Below are 20,727 nucleotides of genomic sequence, written 5' to 3' on the forward strand. Positions count from 1 at the left end.
TGGCTGTGCAAGCTTCTAGACCTAAGCTTGATCCTGGAGATCAAGTAAGGATGGAGGGGGAAACCTGACTTCAGAGTTAACCTTTGACTTCTATACATATGTCATGGCATGCTCTCTGTCTCCCCGCCCCCCACATAGATTAATAAAAACCTTCATAAAATTAAGTTTTTTAAAAGCCCACTGATTCACGAGGTACCCTGTGGCGGTTTGAATGAGAAAAATCCTGCACAGGCTTGTGTAATTGAGCACTGGCTCAGGCTCCCCAGTGCTGTTTGGGAGGCTGTGAACCTCCAGGGGGTGGAGTCTTGCTGGAGGAAGTCCTTCCCTGGAGCAAGCTTTTACAGTATAGATCTCACTCCCAGTCAGTGCTTGTTCCTCAATTCCTGTATGTGGTTGTGATGAATATCTCGGCTTCCTGCTCCGGCAGGCATGCCTTTCTCTGCCATTTCAGACATTTAGACGTTTGATTAGCATTACATACACAAGCGGCTAAGTGACACAAACAAGTCACCTTTGAAGAAGGAAAATGGTCACAAGCATATCACAAGATGATTCTCTTTCTTAGTAAACTGTGAAAATTTGAAAAATATTAATTTTATTTACCAACTTAGCAATGATTTTTGAAAAAAATAAACATATGTTGATAAGAATTAGATAGTGTACCTATCAAACCTAAGGGGAACAGGTACATTATAAGTCTGCATAAAAATAAGAGAAAAAAGGCATACATGAGTTAAAATAGGAAAATACTAGAAAGAACATAAAAGCTCAAAAATAAAAAGAATGTCCGTCCCATAAATTAAGCCATGCCTAAAGTGAGTTATTTTTGCAGTCACTTAAATTCAGAAACAGTAACAAGGTAAGAGGATTTTTAAAGAGCAAGAATATTGTTGTTCATTACAAGTCGATTATTCAAATGATGGCTTGCCTATGCATAAGATGAATTGGTGGTCAAGTACATCTCCCGTATGTGCATTCTGTCTGTGCTTTAAGCCAGCCCAGGATCACTGCACAGGAGGAAACTGAGGCTTGGGGCAGGCGAATAACAAAGTCACTAAATGGAGGAATCAGGACATAAACCAAAGATATCTTGACTGAAAATTTGTGTTTATTACACCCATGTGTCCTCATTTCATATCAGTTCCTGCGTTATCCAGGAGATCTAAAATAAGCAAATATGTTTTTATTACCAGAAGCAAATCAGTACTATAAATGTTATACCAGGAGAATGTATTCACAATTCTAAAAAAGCTTGCTGCCTCCAAGATGTGGGACCATGGACATAATTTCAGTGAGGGTACTTAATAAAGAATGTGTGTGTGTGTGTGTGTGTGTGTGTGTGTGTGTGTGTGTGTGTGTTTGCACACGCACACACGTACGAGTACACAAAGAAAGACCTCTTTTCTCTACCTTGAGAGACTGTCTCTCACTAAATCTGACAGCAGTTCCTGGCAAGTCAACTGACAACAAGTTCTGGGATCCTCCTGCCTGTCTTCTTGAAACCCAGTGTTGAGGTTATAGGCATTCAGAACGTGCCTTCTTTATATCTGGGTGATAGGGACCTGAATTCAGGTCCTTGTGTTTTCAAAGTCAGCGTTCGTTCCTATCACCTAAGCCATCTCCCCATCATGCCACCGTGGTTTTGGAAACAAGGTCTCTCACTGAACCTGGAGTGCACAGTTTCAGCTAAGCAGGTCCGGAGACTTTTCTGAGCCATGGCAATTTTGCAAAGTTAACTCATTTTGGAAATATTTCATACTTCCCCTTCTTAGTTACTGTGCTAGGTGCTGGCACAGCAGCAAGTATAATAATCTAAGTGAGTTTATTTTTAAGTTACTAAAATGTCTAAAATTGAGGTGAGGGGAGACAGGAAAGATGGACAGTGTATCTCCATCAATCTCACATTAAACATCCCACTGTCTACTTAGAGGTAATGATGTATTTTTTTTTTTTTTTTCAAGACGGGGCTTCTCTGTGTAGCTTTACACCTTTCCTGGAACTCGCTTTGGAGACCAGGCTGGCCTCGAACTTACAGAGATCCGCCTGCCTCTGCCTCTTGAGTACTGGGATTAAAGGCATGAGTCACTACTGCCTGGCCCCAAATGGATGCTACTTTTAAACATTTATTTATTTGTATGTGCATTGGTGTTTGTTTTGCCTGTGGAAGGGTGTTGGGTCCCCTGGAACTGTAGTTACAGACAGTTGTGTACCACCATGTGGGTGCTGGGAATTGAACCTGGGTCCTCTGCCAGAGCAGTCAGTGCTCTTAACCACTAAGCCATCTCCCCAGCCCCTTGTTTTAAGGATTCCATAAAACCCCATAGTATGGTCTTTAGTAATCAGAAGATAAATTTTCTGATTCTCACATCTTCTCTTTTGGAAAGTGAAGTATCTTTGCTGTTCTGTAGACAGAACCTGGTATCCAAATCCCGAGCAGAAATGCTGTAGCATGGATTCCCATCCCTTTCATTTCCACACTTCACTGCTAGTGTCTACGTCTCCAGGAAAGCCCATGCATGTCAGCAAATGAACTTCTAATGCAAGATCCCATATCTTTCCAGCAGAACATTCACACCTAAGTTCTTCCTTACCCTTCAGTCTATGAGTCAGCAGAATGCTCATCATTAGGACAGAGATCTTTCATTTCTATGTAGCTGTTTAATAAAGCCAAATAAGAATGTAGCTTTTTGCTTTCAAAGTGTCTAACACCAGGGTATGCTAATGAGACTTATTTATTATGAAAAAGATTAAGAAATCCTTAGGAATGATGATGGATTTAGATCATTGACACTACAGGTTCCCAAACTGAGAAGGGAAAGCTTTTTATTTGCCTTAAAAATGAGCACAGAGCCCAAAGTAGGGACTAAAGCCAGGAGCAGTTGAGGCAACACAGCCAAAAATAATGGAAATGGGCCAAATGAACACCTTACATTGCTTGTGTTAAAGTGAGTGGCTTTCTTTATCTTTTGGAGACAATTTCAAAAGGGAAAATGGCTACCGGGGATCCGGGTTCAGGTGTTATCCCCAAGGACAGGCATCTCATTTAACAAAATATCTCTCTTTCTGTAATAATAAACATTTGTTTTCTTAGCTCCCAAAACTGTAAATAAACCTCATCCATGGGTCCTAAATACAGTCCTTAAGATTGTAAATTAGTAAATATATCTATGTTGCCATGAGTGGGCTAATTACAGTTTTGGTTCACGCTAACAGAAGAAGCTGATATAAAATAGTAACTTAACAGAAGGTCAAACTTCTCAGTCATATGACTTGATGAGTATAAATTATCCTTTGATTAGTTATCAGTGTATGCTTGTCCCATGCATAACTGCTACTGTTACTACAACAGATTTCGGAAATGCATACAAAGAACTTAAAGAACTTCACAGTTTGTGAAGTCTTTAATATATACAGTGTCTAGCAGCTCAGAACCTATGAGGAAAAATATCTTCATTATGGGAGCAAAATTTATTTCTCGCTTTGCCAATTAAATGGTTTTCGTAAAGGTTCACCATCCTGAAAATCAGTGTACCTGAGAGCCAGAAATGCAGATGGACCAGTTTATCCTAGATGGGATCCAAATTAAGGTTTCTCTTTATGATAGCCAACCAGTGATGGACAGAATAATCCCGCTGTAAACTCGATCCCCCGCCCCCCCCGCCCCCCCCCCCCCCCCCCCCGTTTAAGGAGACGGAAAGGAACAGCTAAAAGCTTGCAAAGTTCACCAGACAAGACACAGAAGGCTGAATTTACTGAAGGATCAATAGGGAGCCGGGAGTGTTGGAAACACTATGTTCGGAGCCAGGGGCTGGGCTCCTGGGCAACCAGAATCTCGAAAGTGAGCCTGCATCCCCAGCTCTCAGTGGAGGAAGCAGACACACAGCTGGTCTTTTAGACCAGGTGACCCCTGCTCAGTCTCTGGGAGCCCTCAGATTCCTGAGTGAGTGAGAAGCGCAGCAAGCTGCCTCCTGCTAGCCAGGAGCAGGTCTCCACCCGATGCTCTGTCCCTCCACCATCCTCAGGTCCTCCGACATTTTTCACCGAGACACAGAGGTAGGGAGAAGAGGAGACAACAGGAAAGTGTCTGCACCCAGCTTCTGCGGCAGCAGGAGAAAAGAGAGGAGGAGGGGGGGGGGGGAAGGAGGATAGCGAGGAAGCAGCCAGAAGCAGTGATCCATCCGTAATCAGGAGAACCAGCTCCCACCGCAAGGAAGTCTGTGATGCACCTAGCGGGGCAGCGACTGGGGGCTGGTGGGCGTTCCTGGTCCTCACCCCCTCGGTGGCTGTAAAACCGACTCGGTGCCATGCACACCAGAACTCGCTTCTCTGGACTAAGGGCTGGGGGAGGAACAAAAGAGACTCTCACCTTCTGCACACACACACACACACACACACACACACACACACACACACATGCGCGCGCACACACACGCGCGCGCGCACACACACACACACACACACACGCGCGCGCGCGCGCACGCACACACACACACACGCGCACACATACGCACAACAGCTGCTGCTCAAGGTATCTGTAAAACCATCATTCGCACCTGAATCAGTTATTTTCCCTAAAGGCACCAAAAGATAAAGGGAGAAATGAGACCATCCGAGGTGATCCGCGGCTAAGACCAAACAGCCACGAAAAGCCTGGGGACCCCGAACCCCTGCGCACTCCACCTCCAGCCACCGCAGCGCCCTCTCACCTCCGGGTCCCCAAAGGTGTTGAGCTCTCTCTCCCAGCGGGAGCGCGGACACCCGAAGCCGAGACCAGGCAGGACAGCGGTCCAGCCCCTCTGCGGAGCCGGGGGACGCGAGTGCCGGGGGACGCGAGTGGAGCGAGCTCTGCGGCGGGCCACGCGGGATTCAACTTCGCGGAGCCACGGGGCGGTGCTGCCCGCCGAGACCCGCGCACCCTACTGTCTCACCAGCCAGGGCACTGGCGACGGACGCCACCCCCCCCACTCCGCCCCCTAGTTCCTGCACCTCCCCCTCACCATGGGAACTGGGGGGGTGGGGGAGACAAAATGAGAAAAGAAATTTAAAAAATCAAAACCACCCATCAGTGCAAAGCAGACATTTTTTTATGTCATTTCCTATCCTCTCAGGCATTCAGAGGTCGCGCCTTACCGGGTGGCCTGGGATGTGGGTGAGCGCACCACGGACGGTCCGAGGGTGCGCAAGGCTGGGCTGCTGCGTCCTCTAGAGGAGCCGGCTCGCTGCCATCCGCCCAACTTCAGCACCCGGCGACGGAGAGAGGGAGACAGGCCAGCAGAGAGCCGAGAGGGAGGAGGCTGGGGTGGGCGGGGAGGGAGCAGAGCGGCTCGCAGCGCATGCGTCTCGCCGCCCGGCGCAGCCCCTCGCCCCGCGTGGCCGGAGGTGAGCCGTCCTCCCCTCCCGCGGGCGCGCGGCCGAGTGAGTCACCGTCGCGTCCCTGCCTGGCGTGCCCGCCCGGGGACCGAGCTCACGGTGATTCGACAGCCACTGGGAGGCTCGGGGTGCCTTCCCTGGAAAGGACACACTCTGTAAGGAGGACCCTCCTAATTCGCTTTCACCCACGGCTCGAGTGGTGTTCGCCCTGGGAGCAGGCTTGCAGGTCTTGCAGGCAAGCAAGGCGCCTTAGGCTTGGGCTGGCCTCAGCCTTCTAGTCTGGGGGACTCCAAAGCGTCAAGTTAAATAAGTTCGAGTCTTTTACTTTATTGATGTCTTACCCAGAAATACCCAAGAATGCCTCCAGGCGCTCTCTGGACTTAGGTATATGCACCCTCCGGGCCACTGGAGGTGGGGTTCAGTGAGAGAAACCCAATGCAAGGCAGGAGTCAAGAACTCTTCGCGGGGTTTGGAAACCTGGGGCCTAAAGCATTCTTCTAGGGCCACTTGGCGGTGACAGACATTGCTAATGTTTCTGCTCCCCAGTGAGCCCAGCTCAGTGATGAAGGCGCCTCGGATGCTTAATGCATTCCAAGCACTAGACTGTACCTCCTGTGATTAGGCTGAAGTGTTTCTGAGGGGGAGCGAGAAAAGCGGATGTCTTTCTCGTTAGATTCCACATCTGTGGGAAGAAGAGTGAGTCCCTGCAGGAATGATTAGGCTCTTTCCTTACACCTAATTAGAACTGATTGCTTGTAGATGTCTATGACGGCCCCCTGCTGAAGTCCTCCTGTATGCAAATACTGTTGGTATTCCAGCCCACTGAGTAAGTACCCTTGCTTCACCCGCTTTGATTAATAGAACTCAGAGTCTCTTTGATTCAGGTACACCCATGGCTTTGTGTGCTAATGCCCTGAAAATGCACTCCTTGGAGCTGATGTACACTGGTCTGTAATGAGAAATAAACACAGAAACGGAGAGTGAAATTTAAAAATCTTTGTAATGATTTACCATTGCCATGGCATCCGAGTACCTTAGTCAGTTGTAGCTGGCATGCTCTATTTTAACGGTAATTCCTTTGTTGTTGTTGTAGATTATGAAAGTTCACCTTAGTCCATTATGACCACTTTAACAACATATCACAGAATGGATGACTCACAGACAACAGGAACTGTCACAATACTGGAGAGGGCCAGAGAGTCTAAGGTTAGATGTAGTCAGATTGGATGTTTTATAAGGGGTCAAGTCCTATCATATGGATGCTTTGCCCTCACACACTGGAAGTAAATAAGGCACTCATAAAGACCGTGTGATCGAACTATCTTCGAAGCCAACGCCTCTGAATGCAATTACTTCCAGAGTTAGGGTTTCAACACAGGGATTGAAGGAGACAAGTGTTCTGTATTACTGGTCCTTAGCGGACAAAAAATTTAAAAAAAATCCGAAAGTGGTCTGAGCAGCAGTGACTCCCTCCTAACACCTTCTTAAACTTGTGTCTTTGTTCTTAATTTCTAATGAGCTTTTGCTGGCCCACCTTAATTGAAGAATTACAGCCGTTAATAATTCTTGAACAACCACCTTTACTTCAACAGCTATTATTGTTATTATTTATTGAGCAACTAGTTCCTGCTGGATACTGGCCTAAATTCTTTTCATGTGTTTTCTATTCCCTCTGCACAACAACCCCACAAAGGTAGAGACTATTATTATCATGTTTAACAGGCATCTCAGAAGCTGAGCGGCGGAAATCCACCCCCTCCAAACCTGTTCCTCCTTGGATTGTTCAACCCAGTTATCCAATCCAAAAATATAGAAGTCATCCCCGCTTTACCTCCTTGCCTTCATCCTCATCTAGTTAATTAGCAAGTCATATTTTCTCTACCTCAAAAAATACATGCCCGATTTGTACACCCTGTCCCTTCTCTACCGGGATAGCCTTGATCCAAACCTCCCTCTACCATCTCTCACCTGGGTAACTCAAGGCCTTCTCTTTGGATTCTATGTTTTCTCCTACCAGACTCAACAGCTTAGTGATCTTCTAGAAGCATATAGATCTGATCACATGACTGCTTAAGGTCCTCCAGTAGCCTTCCTTGTATTTTAAGTACAGCTGGTCATCCATCTCTTGCCTTGGGAGGTTTTGTTCAATAGCCTTCCAGCTTTATTTGCTGTTATCTTGCTTCCATGGACCATAACTGTGATTCTTCTGTGTGTAGGGCTGTCAGCATATGATACCTTTTGCTCTTTCTTCCTGGAATCTTAGGATGTATTTCCTTACATAGCAGGCTATTTAATATCACAGAGGCATCTGCTTCTAAGAATGGCCTGATACGCCCACCATGTATACTGTTCCAAGGAGGCAAGTGGTTCTTTTCTAGGTAGAAGGATCCCCTTGTCTTGTTTTATTTTATGAAGAAAATATTTTTTCAATATGCAAGTAAGTCGATTAGTCTCTCTACCTTTTCACCCCATAGTAGAATAAAGTCTTCCAAAACTTCACTTTTTTTTTTCTGTTGCATCTCTGCAGTTCAGAACAAGATTTAGCATATAATATCACCTTGGTGAATATCTATTGAATGAGTAAATGAATAATTGAATAAATCACAAACCTAGAAAAGGTGTCTTGGTTGTTTTCTGATGGTTCTTCTTGGATTCTAATTTCTTCTCATCAGTGTCTGTTGTTTCTAAACACATACAAATACAGTGCACCATTTTCTCTGCCTCACCTATGAAAGGTGGCTCACGTGACACACACTTTAAACTGTATGTAAGGGTCAGGTTGCAACAACAAACTTTAAAACAAGCATACCACACTTTTTCTTTTATTTCCAGGATCAAGAATTCAACCTGTAGCCAACTGCATGCCAGGCAAGATCCCTACTACTGAATATTCCCAGCCTTCTTTGTAACTTTTTATCTTGAGACAAAGTCTCACTAAGTTGTCCAAGCTGTTCCTGAATTGACTCTGGTGTATAAGTATACCTTGAACTTAAAATCCTCCTGCCTCAGTCTCCTCGGTCTATAGGATTACAGACCTGTGCTGTACCATATATTTATTAAAGCCATATGTAAAATCTTTGTGTGTGTGTGTGTGTGATTTTTTGATGCCTTATGATTAGCCAAAATATGATAATGTTCTAAGAACTAGACATGTTGACTGCCATCAGGGAGATGGCAAGATGGGCAAGTCCAATCAGAGCCTTCATAATCTTCATCTTGTAATTCTTTCAGTCTGTACATATGTATCTTGGTCTTAGCAAATATCTGCAGCTGTCTTGACATCCTGACACCCAGGTCAATATCTCAAACTTTATAAATGTCTTCTATTTTCCCATCATTTAACTTCTTTAAAATGTGTCATTGTGATATACAATTATCTTTATGTGAGTCAGAACAGAAATGAATTGCTATTCATCTTAACAACAGGGACACTTGCTGAACTGTCCATACTGACCCCAGACTCCATTGAACTAATCAACATTAAACATTTGTGTGGTAACTATGAAAACCAGAATCTCACCATGAACTAGGCTGCAACAGATGTGTTTTTTCAAGTAAGGAAAATCTGGGTATAGTAGTGGTTTAGACATAATGTTTTCTTAATAAAGCAGACAGGAGCCTCAGAGACAAGATATTTGCAGATAGAAGATACTGGAAAAATAAACAAACATGTGCAGTGCATTTACTTATAATTATAGACATTTGTCTTCATTAGGAGTAGTGGAAGTGACCTCAGTGAGTCTAATATCCTTAAAAGGTTGTTCCAACTTATTCTCTTTACCCATATATTTATCTTAAAGCAACCGCTTTACCCTTCCAAGGAACAGGGAAAAGAAAGACTTTTAGAATTCAGGAAGTTGAGACTACTACACCTAGATAAATGTCTACAGAATGAAGCATGGGAAAGTATGGTATGACTTAGAATGTGGCTACATTTTCTATTATGTTAATTAAAGAGCTTACAATGTTTCAACTACGTTCAATCTACCTTCTAAATCTGGGTCTTCCTAAAGAAAGGAAGGTGGAAGCTGTTGTGCTTCTTCCTTGAAAGAGATAAGGTAAAGGGAAAAAAAAGATAAAAAGAAAGAGCAGCCTGCCTCCTAAATATGTAACATGGAATAGAGCTTCATATTTTGTACATACATTATTTTTTTACAATTCATTTTAACTAAAGTTTCCTGACTTGCTCAATTTGCCTGAGTTGGACTTGAAAATCTCAACACTATTATTTCAGACTCCCAATAAAGAATTTGCATCTCAAGGAGATTAAATGGGTCTGTGACCATAGAAATAACCATCTTTATGTGATTTCTATTGGTTGCACTCAGTTCACTACTTTTGCTTGAAGATGCAGAGTTGGTTTTGAGCCTGTGAATTCCAGGCTCTCATGGCACAAAAGAAGGAGGGTTCTGTGTTGTGTGATATTTTGTTTGTGTTCTGACAAATAAGCTTGCATGGAGATCAGTGCGGAGCTAACCACTAGTTAGCCATAGAAGCTGGGCAGTGGTGGCACACATCTTTAATCACAGCACTTGGGAGGTAGAGGCAGGAAGTGATAAGGCAGGGTGGAGACAGGATCTTGGCCCTTTTGGTCAGAGGATCTGGAGAGGTAAGAAGTCACTGGTGGCTGCTCCTCTGCTTCTCTGATCTTTCAGATTATTACCCTGATATCTGCCTGGTTTTTATTGATAAGATTAATTAGATTTACTCTTCAGTTATGGGTGAGGCAGTTGCCTGCAGGTACCTAGACACAAGCCAACATACCTGGGTCACACACAGGCAGCTACAGGCACACACTCAGACCAGCACACAGGCCTCTTGGAGGGAAGTACTCAGGCCTACAGTGCACACACATAGGCAGGCTGGCAAAAGCTAGGCCTCAGGCTCTAGTGCCTTTGACCTCAAGGTCATAATTATACAGAACCCACACAAAAGTGATACTCCACCAAACATAGTTATATGGCAGATTATATCACTGGTTCCTTGAGGTTTTTTTGGAGAGCTAGTGTCAGCCATTTTGTGATGACTTACAACTCCCTGGGTATTCAATGTCAGCCATGTTTGAGCTGACTCATACCAGATATATGTATCAACACCATGTGGCCTAAGCATAAATTGCTCTTAAGACCTTTTGATTCCAATGGAGACATCTGGAATAGCTTCAGAAAAACGTTTGCTTGATAGAATCTTCACTTTTGCATTCTGTTTGGTTCTCTACACTGTACTGTGAGACAGGACTCCCTTGCTCTTCCACAGCAAGGAGACATCTTTTCTGTATGTTTACCTCATCTGGAAAATGTGGTAACTTCCAATGATTACAGTCAGATTCTTGAAAGACTAGAAATTCCAGAAGGTAATGGTGAAGGGTATGTTATCTGGAAACTTGTAAACGCCCCTACATGAGAGTTACTGGTTTATGGAACAATCTTCTCACATATCAGATCTCCCTCCAGGGCTGGAAGGAAGTAAAGATAGGGAAAAACCATGTTTTGATTTTATGTAGGGTTTTTTTTTTTTTTTGTATCTTTATTATGTTTTGGTTCATGGTAGAGTAAGTTTGTAAAGTTAAAGCAGGTCTTTGAGAAAATCAGCTCAATAAGGATATTAGACATAGAGAAGAGTCAATGGGGCTGGTTTTTGCAGGACGCTTAAGCTGCAAATGAGGATGTAGACTCACATCGCCACAAGACAAGTCTTGTTAAAGACTTCCTGGTTTCCTGATTTTCTGTGGAATAGTCTCACAGTGTGAAATATGTTGGAGTGGTACATGGAAACACTTTACAGCATCTCGCCTAAATCTTTATGTGTGAACAGTAGTAGAATTTATCAGATATGGAGTGATTGCTTATTCAAGTTCCATCCACTCATTCATCCACTCTCGCCCTCTCTTGAGCACTCTTAAGAAGCACCCGCATGGCATTGTGGGGAATGAGAACATCATGGAAAATCATCTTGAAGCCGTGTAAATCTAATAGTGCCAGGTGAGGTAGGCATTATATATGTGGGCTGGCAAAACAAAGTCAGAGTGAAGAGTTGGTATAATGTTATTTTTTCTTTTGCTAATTCAAGCCAGAAACTTATAGCAAAGGAATCATCAGAACTCTCAATTGCACAGCACAGAATTACCAACGGCCAATGTGTTAGATGAATATAACAGTGAGAAAATGTTGTCTTCAGAAGAACTTGCTTGAATGGTTTTATGGGTTTGCAATAGAAATCCGAGAAAGGGGAGAGTTTACATATAACATTTACATAGGAAGTCATGTGTTTATACCTGTAGTGACAGCCACAGAGAAGACCATTACATAGGAATCAGCACCATGTAATTACATTGCAGCACATCAACCCATTGCATAGGGATCTGATGTTTTCATCAGTAGATAAGACTAAGGAATAAGTGGCAAATGACATCAACTCCACCTGTCTGTAGAGCTCTCAGTTAACTCAGTAACTACCACTGGTTATGGCAAAGAATGGAGGCCATTTGCATATGCTGAGATGTGTGGAAGGAAGGGCATTAGCAGGCAGCTGCTGCTAGGTTCATAATTAGTTGATTGATTAGGTAAGAATTATAGGATACTTCTTTGTCATAATTCCATTAGAGTGTTCATTCAAGTGAAGTCATATAGTTGCAAATGTAGACTATGCTACATTGTGACAAGGAAGGGGTTGGCACTTAGATATGGGACATTTGTACATCTCTGTCCAAATAAATTGCTAGTAGCATTATGTTGAATGGGATTCTAAGGTGGTCACTACTGGGATTAAGCAAGATTACTGCAATCATTAGCAATATATGCTGCACTGTGGGTGCATTGTCTGGCACTTGGAATCAATTGGGAGTTGTATTAAGTTACTTTTCTTTTCACTGCGACAAAATATCTAACAGAAGAAAACTAATATAAAAGAGGTTTGGCCTAACAGTTTCAGAGGGCACAGTCCATGATGATGGGGAGGGCATGTTGGCCAGAGATTGTAGCAGGGCCTGCTGATAGCCTGGCTTATAGGACACAGAACTAAAATAGAGATGAAGCCTGGTCCTCACCCTCATAGGGTTAACCCATGGTGACCCCCTGTGATAGCCATGCCCCATCTCTCAAAGGCCCCACAACCTTCCAAATCCAAGAAAGGGGAGAGTTTAAATACAACATTTACATAAGATGTCACGTGTTTATATCTGCAGTGGACAGCCACAGAGAAGACCATTACATAGGAATGGGGGCCATGTATTCAAACCCATGAACCTAGGGAGAACACTGAATATCCAATTGATTTTGAAATGGAGACGCCACATACATCAAGGCAATAGTTACTGCAGAGTTCTCCAACTGTTGTTTCTTTTCTAAAATGGCCATTCTAGAATCCATGCTTTCACTTGCCAAGTAAACTTGAATAATGGAAGCTGACATATAAATTTATTTCTTAAGATTTGATAAATTGGCATACTGAAAACTCTGAAAAGTTCCAAGATAAAAAATTTACAATGGCCTCTATAAATACATTTTATATATAAATATATAAAAATGGCCTCTCATTCCCGATTTGTACATATGATACACATGCACAAAGTACATGCCATACCCACAAAGTGTGTAGTGTAAAAAAAATCTCAACTTTATTAATCAGAATAGTAATATTCTTCACATACAAATCTAATTAAGTTCCATTTTCCTTTTTGCATCCATTCAATATATATGGAGTGCCTATCACATGGCTTGTAATAAGCATTGCTTTAGACCCTAGAGATAAGATGAGGGAAAAATTGCCACAAAACTCTTCCTACATATGGGTTATATTCTAATGATATAGCTGAAAACCAGCATAAATACAGTAAAACCTTTTTTAACTCACATAGAAATAAGTGCTAATGGGAAAAAACCAATTCAAGAAAAGGAGAGAGGGAGTTGGCATGCTCATGGGCTAGAAGTTCTCAAATTAGATGAGATCACAGGAACAACCTTCCTGGAAGGTGATTTATGAGTGACGATCTGAAGAAAGAACGAGATGAAGTTGGAGGACTTTTGGAGTAAAAAATTCCCTCCAAGTGTCACCAGAGCAGAGGCTCTGAGGTGTGACTGTAGGGCAGATGTAGGACAGCAGAGAACAGGTAGAGAGTGCGTTAGGCCATCTAGTTATGCATATGATAACTAAATATTCAAGACTAAGCAACCAGTAAAGAACAAAGTTTATCTGTCTGGCAGTTTTGGGGACTGTGAAGTCCAAGGGCGTGGGGCCCGCATCTGCTTGTCATCTACTGAAAGATTTCTTTATGAAATATGAAATGGCAGACTGCATCACATGGTGAGACAGATCGAGTTGCCCGACTATCTCCTACTCATCTTAAAAATCCACTAATGCCTTCTTGGAAGCCCCACCCTTATGACCTCATCAGATCCTAACTATGCCTCAGACACTCTAAACCGTATACCACTGACGTATACCTTTGGAGGTCTGCAACATGAGAACTTCTGGGACACATTCAAACTACAGCAGACAGAATGGTGGCAACTGAAGTTAAAAAGGAGAAAATCACATATTGCTTTACATTTTACGGTGCTGGGTTTCTGTTCTAGGTGACTTGAAGTTGCATGGGGAAGATTTTTGAAAAGGACTGATATGAGGACAAACTGTCGTCTGTGCAAGAAGATAGTGGCAATGTGTGTGAAAGGTAACTTTATATTGGCCTGCTAGGTGTCCCTGAGGAGAAATCCAAATAGAAAATGAGGTGAAAGGAGACTAGGATTACTTTGCCTACTACAGTGAGGATAGACAAATTGGGAAAGCTATGTAAAGGTTACTGAGGTGACGGCAGGGGTCAGAGTCATCGTAGGGAAAACATTCAGGAGTAGTCAGATGCTGTGTATATTTCCAGGTAGTCTGTCGGATTGTGAGGATCCAAGAAGACTCCACTGGATTTAGCATTGTGACTGGGGCTTTCCTTTAATAATGTCTTACTTGCTGTACAAGTGCTCTATGAGTCTCATAGCTGGGGGATACCAGCCCGTCGCCAGCTCTCTCAGGGTCCCTTGGTGTAAAGAGCTGGATGAGTTGTAGGCAGAATGAATACAGAGAGGTGTTGCATGAGTCAACCTTGCAGGGTTGCATCCTGCAAGGTTGGATGGTCTGCATCCTGGCTCCAGATCCTCTCTGTATATCTTGGGCTTTGTACTTCTGGATGTCTACTCATATAGTCTAGGACAGGAATGCCACTGTGTCAACCAAGTTCTTAAATGCAGTGAGGTCCTGTTGTGGTTCAGGACCTCACTGCACTAAGATGCCTGTATCTGCCTTCTTGTTCCATAGTCCTTGATGCCAACTACCTATGTGCCTGCTGCCATCTGCTTTATGTTGATAAATCTGTTGACACAGACACAGCTGGCCCATAAAGTATTCTATCTGTTGCCTGTGGTGGGACTTCTATGATGATGACAGCTTATCACCCTCTGCCACTATCCCCTCAAGCATTATGTGATGAACAGCAGTGCCGAAGTATAAGCCAAATAAATCCTTTCCTCCCCAACTTGATTTTTGGTCATGGTGTTTCATCACAGCAATAGAAACTCTAACTAAGACAGTCAATGTTTATCACAAGAATGGAGAAGTAAACCAGAATAATGTGTTATGGGGTCATGCTCAGGTAGAGTACTTTATATTGATTCTGACACATCCCGGGAATCAAGTACATTTTGACTTATCTTCATTCTCTTTTCCTTCCAATAATATGAATGGAGGCACTGGGAACACAGAAAGAGAAGAAGATCTGGGATGTGAGGGGAACTCCTGACATCAGGGTTTGGAATCCAGACCTCTCACTGTACCCGATTTCAACTCAGTCAAAATATCACCTTGACAATTGTCTGTTTATGGAAACTTTTCCTCACTGAAATTTTGCTTCTGTAGAAGGGTCTCTGCTTTTTCAAATCCTTCCCAAATTTTCAGCCCAACATCTTGTATAGTACTAGGCGCAGAGTATCCAATATATATTTGTTGAATAATAATATCAACAGTAAAACTGAATGTCAGGCTTCCTGGTGATGATACTGGCTAAACTGCATTTTAGGGGAAGGAGAATAAGATGGCTTCAAGCAAGAAGGATTGCACAGAGATCCAAAAATGAGTTCCATAAAACTCAAGCAGTGAAGGACCCAAGTAGAATATGGGAGTTTGGATTTGAGGAAGTGGCCAGGACCAAAGGTTTGTGTGGGCTGCGAGCGAGGCAGCTCAAGACTTTTTTTTCCTGGTGGGATTTGAAGTCGGACATGAAGGTTTTCACTGTCTACTTCCTACTTTCCCATTAAAAACGTATGTCCCAGCCATGCTAACACTTTTGCACATCCTCTCCTTGTCCCATGGCATTTCTACACGTCACCATGCTTCTATCTCTCGCTTTCTTTGTATTTATATATTGTTCCCTACCATCAACAATGCTCCTGCCCCCTTTATAGTGTGTGTGTGTGTGTGCGTGTGTGTGTGTGTGTGTGTGTGTGCGTGTGTGTGTGTGTGTGTGTGTGCGTGCGTGTGTGTGTGTGTGTGTGTGTGTGTGCATGTGCATGCCCATTTGTGTATGTGAGTGCATGTGTGGTAGTTGCACATGTAGATGTGTCTGTGTGTGTAGGACAGAGAAAAACATCAGGAGCTGTCCTTCTTTTTCATGTGTTTTTTTTTTGTTGTTGTTCTTTTTGTTTTTGTTTTTGTTTTTGTTTTTGTTTGGGGGGGGGCAGGCTCTCTCGCTGCCCTATAGTTGTGTAGCTCACTGAGTAGGCTAGGCTATCTGGCGACTGAGCCCCTGTGATCGATTGATCCATCTCCTACAAGCATCTGGCATTACACTCAGCTTTTATATGAATTCTAGGGATCTAATTCAGGCTCTCTCACTTACATGGTAATCAGTTTATTGACTGAGCATCCCTCCAGTCCCTCCCTTTGAGCTTTATGAGCCCTGGCCATTAAAGTTCACAGCTCAGACCAGGATGGCTTTGTATTTGTTATTTGTCTTGTTCCTCAACCTATGAAAAGGTCCTGCTTTATTATCATTTTTTAAAGCCTGAACAAACTGCCAGTGCTTTAAAAATTTTTCATTTTGTAGGAGAGTAAACCCAGTGTAGTATAGAAATGTATTGCTAAGGTTAAGGAATAAAGTGTCTGAGCTAGAGTGTTTGATGTAGAAAGCTCTACCTTCAACTGTCTTGGAACATGAGCACTCCATTCCTTGCTTAAATAGAACCATGTGACCATTCCATAGATGCCCATAAATACGCGTGTGCTATTTTATCAGTCTAAATTGTCATAGTTTTCTTTTTACTAATTAAGTTTTAAAACTTCCTATGTCGAGTCCCTTTTCCCACTTCCTTGATGACAACTTCGGAAGATTCCATTATTACCATGTCACATTCCATCATTAAACGCTAGTGCCGTTTATAATTCTAATTCATCTTTTTTTTTTTTTTTCAAAATATTTATTCTTCCCAATTGCAGGGCAAGCTTCTGGCTCAGGGACTTGGGATAAAGACTGGACACAGATCTGTCATTCCCTCCTCCACCTCTCCTAGCTGTGATTCAGCTCCTACTGGGTTAGAGGTAAGCAGGGGAGAGAGATGTGGAGAAAAGGGCAGATATGTCTTTACTTAACTGGTCTTGGCCACAGCTCTCTGTTGACTGTGCTTAGAGACAGACACCAAAACCTGGCATTTGTATGGGGTAGCCGAGGTGCGGTACTGGTGGGACCATGGACAACTGTGGGGTCTTCAGAAAGCAGGGCATGCCACACAGGTCCCTCATACTTGAGACCCTGCTTCTGCTGCAAAACATCTAGAAGCTTCTCTTACAATAACTAGTCCCTGCCACTGGGGCTCTCACCGCAAACTCTCGGGGCTGGAATTTCCTTACTAAGTGGGTTGTCACTTGGGCTGAGACTCCAGCAAATTAGCTCAAATGTAGGTAAGTAAGTTCCATGCTAGACATATAACCATGAGACAATCACACAGCTTAGCCGTTGTAAAGAATAAAGAGTATAAGAAGCCACTCTCTTCCCCTCTGTATACCCTCCTCTTGTCCTGACATCCTTTAATTGTAGTGCCAGAGGGTCTGTCTACAGCCTTGGCCTGACCTCCATGCTCCTATTACAGCAGATCTCCTTGTCTACTGCTTTTGTTTTTTTTAAATGTGGAGCTGAGGACCAAACCCAGGGCCTTGTGCTTGCTAGGTGAGCGCTCTACCACTGAGCTAAATCCCCAACCCTGCTTTTGTTTTTTTTTAAAGTGTGTGTGTGTGTTAAGGTCAGAGGGTGTCTACCTTATTTTATGAGACCTGTCCCTTTCTCCCCAGCACTGCGATCACAAATATACAACACCTCACCTTGTATTTTATGTGGCTCCTGGGACCCAGTTCAGGTCCTCATGCTTGTGGGAAAGAACTTTACCAATAGAGGTATCTCCCCAGCTTCCTTAAAAAGTTGTGTTTTTTTTTTCTTCTTTTTATAAGCTGGGGTATACATAGCTCAGTAGGCATTTGCAAGGCCACACATCTAGTCCTGGCACTGTAAAGGCTTCGTCTGAAGAACACATCATTTATAATCATATACCCACAGTTTAAAGCATGCCAGCGAACAACTCAACTGTATGTGTTCCCTTTTGAGAACTGAAATATTTCCCAGAACATCTTCTGATTCTAGATTTTGCATTAATTCATTCACGTACATTAAAAAGATATTTTAAGCACACTTATATTGTTTCTACTGTAATAAATTACCAGAAGCCACAGGGCTTAAGGCAGTACAAATATACTATATTACAGTGCTAGAGATTTTGAGGGATGCATGGGTATCTCTGGGCTGAAATTAAAAGTATCAGGAGGGTTGCATTTCCTTCTTAAGGCTCTAACAGAGAGTCTATTCTCTTCCCTTTCTTTTTCCAGAGGCCCCTGAATTCCTTGGCTTGTGGTGCACTCCATCTTCGAAACCAGCAACATGGTGTCTCTGACATCTCCTCAGGTTCTGAGTAAAGGACCCTTGTGACTGGACTGGGACCACCTGCCTCACTCCTCAACTCAGGTCCTTGATGTGATCTCATCTGCTATGTCAGTTACCTATAGGCTGGTTCTCAAACACATGCGCAGACATCTGAGAAGACGGGATTATTTTGCCTACCACATATATTATTTTTCTGAAAAATACCTTGAATAATTTATTTTGTGTTCACGCTGAGGAAGGACTTGGACAGTACATCTTCTTGCTCTTTTCACTTGGTCCTGTTTTAAGGAAATGAAAGCTATAGCTTAATTGGTACTCACTATTCCATGGTATGAATATGATACTATGTATGTGACTACTCCACTATGAAGAAAAATTTTATTTATTTTGTTTAAGACTCTGCAGTATGCTCTCTTAACTGCTGAGCCTCAACAGGTATTTCTTTGCTGTTGTACTGAGTCATGAAACTGAAGATGTTTTTGTGTTTCAGGATCCTTCTTTGCTCTTCAGTAGCTGTGGGGCTATTTTTCATTTTCTTTTCCTTACCTGCTTTTTCACTCTGGGTTCTTTGGTCACCCTCTCTTGGTCTTTATCCTGTCATTTCATTTCCGTCCCCAGGTGTGTTCCTTTGCATTTGTGTGACTCTGAGAATAGCTTCAAACAGATCTAGTAGTCCACCCTTGACCACCAGGGACACTTTGCCTGAGTCACTGCGGTGTAGTAGATAGCCATTCCAGCTTTGGCCTGGAAGTTCCAACCCCCATTGAGGCTTCGGTAATGGTCACGCCTACAAGGCCGGGCTGAGGGAGGAAGCTGAAGACCCAGGATCGAGAGGAGAGGCCTCTCTTGGTTCCAGGACCCTGGATGCTGGAGGTAGACAGAGCAGAGTTCTCCAGAGAACACCGCCGGGCTGCGCCATCCCTTTCCCAGACCTTGCAACCTATCCCTTCATTTGTAAGTTACCCCACAAAATAAACCTCCCCTTTAACTACGTGGAGTGGCCTTAATAATTTCACCAATACTGTGGATGCCTGAAACCACAAGGAATCCTGAAACTGAAATGTACTGTGATTCTTTTTTTAAGTCATAACTTAAGATAAATCCATTCTTTAAATTATTCAAGAAGATTTTATAATAATAGCTAGCAGTAGGATAATTGTAACAACCTGCTATAATAAAAGTTATGTAAACACAGTCTCTTTCTCTTTCAGAATCTTAGGCTATAGTCATTTTATTTTAGAGGATGGGAAAGGACACAATGTCTGAACAGGGAGGAGACAAAGTGAATCAGAGATGTAGACATTGTAATGCAGTACTAGGCTGCCATGTAAGTATTCTTTGAACACAAACACTGCACTACCTGGAACTTACTGTGTAGACCAGGCTGGCTTCTAACTCACAGAAATCCACCTGCGCCCCCCCCCCCCCCCCAAGTGCAGAGAAGACTATCTGTAACCTTTGTCATAGATTAAAGTGTGGCTACCGCACTTAGCATCTGTGGATCCTTCCAATGTTTGCACGTGGCAAAAGACAGGGGAATGATGTTCTGTGGCATGATGTTCTCATGGCAGACAGGCAGTGAGTCTTCTTCCACAAGCCCCTTTCACAGCAGCATCCAGCATCCATGAGGACGAAAGTGTGCACAACCTAAAGGCCCCTCCCAGAGCATTTCTCCCAACAGAGTCACACTGGAGATTAAGTACCTTACCCATGAATGGGGGGAAGAGGCATTCTAAATGGTAGTGAGGACGGGATTAAGGGTGAATTAAACTGCCAGAAGGCTCACAGCTTTGCCTTTCAAAAATAAAGTCTGATTCTAATAACTTTTTTTGGTCATTTTTATTGCATTTATAGTGGCAAATATTTACCCTCTTATATTCTGTTATTTTTACTATGTTGGTTCTTAGTTCATACATATCTTAATTTTCCCCCGGAGCATTCTCGAGGGATGGCAATGTATACTCTTAATTGATTTCAGCTCATCCCAAATGAATCTTATCTACTACCTCATATATAATTGAATGAGATTGCAATAGATTTCTTTTTGCCTACACCCCACTTCTAGCTATTTTTATTGGATGTGTCATACTCCTCATGATTCAGATCTCTCTTAGATTTCAAAATAGTCAGATGTCCTTTAAATAAGTCAGAAAAATAAAAGACATTGGCTTTCCTATTCATTGGCATATTTACTACTGTTCCAGACATGCAGTCTTTGAACACCATCCCCCCCCGCCCCCCCCCCCGCTGAGAAACGGAAGGAACACTGGAACTTAAAACTAAGATCCATTTCTTGCAGTGTAGCATCCCAATAACCAATTTTATCAGCTTTTAAGTGTGTGAAAGTGTTTCTGTTTCGTCTTCATATTTTGCAGATTATCTTTCCTACA

General features: G+C 43.1%; 1 protein-coding gene and 1 long non-coding RNA gene across 5 annotated transcripts in view; one reads left to right on the forward strand and one right to left on the reverse strand.

Annotated features, from left to right (window-relative positions):
• Positions 1 to 5,321, reverse strand: part of Rgs17 (regulator of G protein signaling 17) — an 87,796-nt gene extending 82,475 nt beyond the window's left edge. Inside the window, exon 1 of one of the 2 annotated variants that reach the window (XM_036168799.1) lies at positions 5,131 to 5,321. The gene's annotated coding sequence lies outside the window, so the exon portion shown is untranslated. Of the gene's footprint in view, positions 1 to 4,706; positions 4,922 to 5,130 lie in introns of those variants that run through there. The other variant, XM_036168800.1, reaches the window with a different exon arrangement.
• A 42-nt stretch (positions 5,322 to 5,363) lies between these two features.
• LOC118570380 lies at positions 5,364 to 19,102 on the forward strand. 3 transcript variants are annotated; one of them, XR_004943186.1, is made up of 6 exons: positions 5,364 to 5,754; positions 6,130 to 6,196; positions 13,944 to 14,038; positions 15,431 to 15,564; positions 16,846 to 16,947; positions 18,283 to 19,102. It is a non-coding gene; the product is annotated as an uncharacterized LOC118570380 (long non-coding RNA). The 3 variants fall into 3 exon arrangements; XR_004943187.1 differs by having other exon boundaries at positions 5,364 to 5,525; XR_004943185.1 differs by having other exon boundaries at positions 5,364 to 6,196.
• Positions 19,103 to 20,727: the final 1,625 nt, after the last annotated feature.

The sequence above is a fragment of the Onychomys torridus genome, chromosome 19 (assembly GCF_903995425.1).
Source record: "Onychomys torridus chromosome 19, mOncTor1.1, whole genome shotgun sequence".
NCBI classification, from domain to species: domain Eukaryota; kingdom Metazoa; phylum Chordata; class Mammalia; order Rodentia; family Cricetidae; genus Onychomys; species Onychomys torridus.